Source organism: Cebus imitator, unplaced genomic scaffold, assembly GCF_001604975.1.
Source record: "Cebus imitator isolate Cc_AM_T3 unplaced genomic scaffold, Cebus_imitator-1.0 Scaffold7, whole genome shotgun sequence".
Lineage (NCBI taxonomy): Eukaryota > Metazoa > Chordata > Mammalia > Primates > Cebidae > Cebus > Cebus imitator.
The window spans coordinates 1,627,281-1,631,768 of record NW_016107322.1 but is presented as its reverse complement, the minus strand read 5'-3'; positions in this window follow the sequence as shown (position 1 = coordinate 1,631,768).

Genomic DNA, 4,488 nt, shown 5'->3' with positions numbered 1-4,488 from the left:
AAGAAAGAGAGAAAGGAAATAGATTAATATATTTCATACATGCCCAACAGAATCTAAGAAACAATGCTATGTCTAATAATTTCTATATACATTGTGGACATATTGAGTATTTTTCTATTGCCCATTCATTTATTCACTAATGAATTCATTCATTTATAATTTAGTTATCTGTTGTGTGTCAGATATGGTTTAGGCATACATTAATAATGGCAAAAAATGTACTGACAATTTTGGAATGTTGCATATGCCTTTTAGATTAAACTGCTGTGTAGCAGAGGTAGCATTTGATTACCATACCCAGAAAGAGTCAAATTCAGTTCCATTTATGACAGAAGAAATATTCAATACATGGCATTTATTTTGTCATTTTATGCTTTCTAATTGGCTCATAAGACATGTTAATGCATTCTATATTTGTTATTATTGCAATTCCTAATTAGCTACTCTTACTGCCAGAAAAAGGCAAAAAACAATTTTTTCTAATGGAACCTACTTCACAGCAAGTTAGGTGTTCACACTGAAATGCAGCATCTGTTCATTTTCCTAAGAGAAAGTTGCAGATAAATTTTCCCTAGTTTCAGACATCCATGTAAATTTCTCTTGAGCAATATTTTGATTGTTATATTTTATACATTGTGCTTGCATTTTATGCATGTGTGTATTATATACATTATGATTCAGTAAATAAAGATTGATGAAAAAGCTCTTCTGAAAATAAAAATAATGTCCACACAATATTTTGTTTCATAAAGGTCTATATATCACATTCTAGGATTTCTTATACCTTGAACCCTAAATGAACAACATATGGAAAAATCTACATGGGGGGCAATATTGGGACTATTTTACAGACAAAACTGTGGTTTTCAACAAATGATATCCAGAACCCAGAAGTCATACCACAGTTCTCCAGGGCCTGGGTTGAAGAGAGAGTACTATTGGCTTACTTACAAAAGTTTCCCAACACTGTTGGAATAACTGTAAAATCATCTAAAAACAAATCTGTATCTTTTATATATAATTTTAAAATATTTTTGCTTACTGTTTGTAATATAGACAAGGTGCCAATAATATTTATTATATTTCTGCAAATAGTTGGTACAATAGTGATTCCACATAGTCTAATAATAGTTTAGAGGTGCATTAGGGGCAACTCTGGAATTCCTGTGGAAAATGAAATGGCTAGTTCTGCATGCTTCATCTCCAGCTTTTAATTGGCTTAATCTGCATATTATAAGCACGTAATACATACACGTACAGGCACACACAAGTATCTAGTGTTTTAAGCAAAAATCAATATGAAAAATAGTACAATGATCATAAAGGTTTGAATAAATATTGCAATATAATTTCAAGTAAGTTTGGAAATAGGACATTTTATGTGTATTTTAAATGTCTTAATCAGAATCATTGGTGATGTAGTTGACTTTTTAGCTTATGCTATAATAAAGCTGCTGAGAAACTGAAAGCTGAGTTCTTCATTATATTTAGGATTATAACTTTCAGTAGATTTGGTAAAGATTAAGCAATTATGTGTGTGCTCAATTCTATGCATAAGTGCAAAAATAACAATCATGAGTAATTTTTAAAAATAGCAAAATTGAAAAAAATCACTAATCAAAAATTAGTGTTGTAACCCAAACCATGTCAAAAAGAAAAGCCATCCCCTTGAAGTCTTTTGTTTCTAAAGTTTAAAAAGGGAAAATAAGGGCCGGGGGTTGTGGCTTATGCCTGTAATCCGGCACTTTAGGAGGCCCAGATGGGCAGATCTCCTGAAGTAGGGAGTTTAAGACCAGGCTGACCAACATGGAGAAGTCCCATCTCTATTAAAAGTACAAAATTATCCGGGCATTGCGGCACATGTGTACAATCCCAGCTACTCAGGAGGCTGAAGCAGGAGAATCCCTTGAGCCTGGGAGGCAGAGGCTGCGGTGAGCTGAGATGTGCTATTGCACTCCAGTCTGGGCAACAAGAGCCAAACTCTGCCTCAAACAAACAAACAAACAAACAAAAAACGTAAAATAAGGAAAGCATTTATTTCAAGAAGGTAAAATAATAATAAACTCCATAGTAGAAATGTACTTCTTAGAATGCACTTTTTAAATGTATAAATAATATAAAGTTGCAAACAGGAAAATTGAAGAATGACAATTATCTACAAGTTATTGAACTCATCTGGTGTCTGCTTTTGAGTTCAGTACTCTGAATACCTTATTGTATTGAATCTTTTTAACAGTCCTGTAAAGCTGACACTTATTCCCATCTCACTGAGGAATGAAGAGACAAAGATATGATGGAAGTGCCCAAGGTCAAGGAGACAGTAAATACTAGATGTGGGGTTTAAATAACTTCTACCAGAATACTTACTCTTTATAGATAAATTGTAATGTTTATACTATACAAATATAATGAAGACCCTTTCAGGAGATCAATGAAATAAAATAGTTTCTGGATAAGTTTTAAACAAAAAGTGTTTCTGCTGCTCCCAACCACTTTATATATGCTTTATGTCTTCTGCACCTTTAGAATTTAAAAATATTTAGGCATTACTGAAGAATCAAATAGGAGAAAATTACAGAAAAAAAAGTCGGAGAGAGGGTTGAATATTAAGCAGTCGATTGTTACGAGGTCTTGTCTGCAAAGATTTGTAGACTTAGCATAGGTGTGTGTATTTTGAGAATGAGAAAATTAGAGGTTAGTTGATTCCACTCTGCTCAGTGCAGCTTGGGAATGGAGCTTTTGCCCACATTGTCAATTGAGCAGATAGGGTGGAGAAAAGATTCTAAAAATACCACTGCCTAACTAAACCAATTGCAAGAGACTGTTGTACTTCTGAGCACGGTACTTCTGTTATTCCCACCAGCTATTTCTGAGCCTTACTGAAAAGGCAAAATAATAACATGACCAGTAAAAACTATTACTGGTAAAAAATATAGTATCTAAGTTGGAAGGGAATCATATGGTCCTGTGTTCTTTGAGATGTATGTAATTATATAAAGTAATTTTATAACTGTTAATCATATATTTTGAAATGAGTAAGGAACCAGCAAACTGGTAGAAGAGGGTATACAACAATTAGGATGAAAAAGGTCAATTAAACACACACAATAAAAGAATTGAGCAAAAATGAGACTGAAAAAAGAGGGACAAAGAAGAACATAAAATAAGATGGTTCAAATTATCCAATTAAATAAGAATACACAGTATATTACATGAAATAAAATTTCTTACTAACAGTCTAATACAATGAGGCTGGATAGAGAAATAAAATCCAGTTGCATGCTGTGTATAATGATACACTGACAATATAAGAAAAGAGAAATAATGGAAGGTAAAGGATAAAAGGTGTATGCTAGAAAAATAATAAAGGAAAGCCTGGTTATCTTCAGTAATATACCAAAAATGATTTTTATAAGTGGAAAATATTATTTAAAATAATACTGTCATTAAATTCACAGCAATGAGATAAAGATTCAAAATCTCTCTGCAAAGGATCACTTAACTCCAAAACGCATGAGTAAAAATTTGATAGAAAATAGAAGAAAAAAATAGACAACCTATCTTTTTTTTCTTTTTCTTTGAGAGTAAGCCTCACTCTGTTGGCCAGGCTGGAGTGTAGTGCTATCTCAGCCCACTGCAGCCTCTGCCTCCCAGCCTCGAGCAAGTCTCCTGGCTTAGCCTCCCAAATAGCTGGCATTATAGACTTGCACCACCATGCCCAGCTAATTTTTGTATTTTTAATAGAGATGGGGTTTTGCCATGATGGCAAGGCTTGTCTTGAACTCCTGGCCTCAAGTGATTGGCCCTCCTTGACCTCCCAAAGTGCTGGGATTAAAGACGTGAACCACCACACCCAGCCCTAACTTTACTTTTTAAAACATATTTCTCTCTTATTAAGCAGATAAAAAAATAAAGACACATATAATAAAACCAACACAATAAAAAAGTAGAAATTATCTGGTGAATAAATGTAGAATACTACATCAAACAATTTGATAGTACATATTTTCTTCAGCACAATTACAATATTTATTTTTAAAAGCTATATGGTAATAGTTTTTAAAAAGAGACTTTAAAATAGGCACAAAAATATATAAAGTACAATCATATTAAAAGAGAATCTAAGTCAATGGTTAGATACACCAAATTCTCAACTAAGAAATAAAAACTCAATTCAAATTTGTTAGAATTACACTTGGTTCATCATAGTATATGATAAGTTAATTCTAATATCACATTATTGTATATGATAAAACTCTAAAATGTTTATAGAACAACTACAACAAAAGACAGTGAATACACCAAGTACTTTTGAAGGGCTAGAAATAAAATAGTTGGCTTGCTTTAAAATATTTTGGTTTATTGGGAAATAGAGGTCGGATTTCTTAGAGGACAATTAAAAACTCATATATATATATATAATCTAGGGTTTAGCTTTTTTTGCTTTTCCTTTTTCTTTCTTTCTTTCTTTTTTTTTTTTTTTTTTTT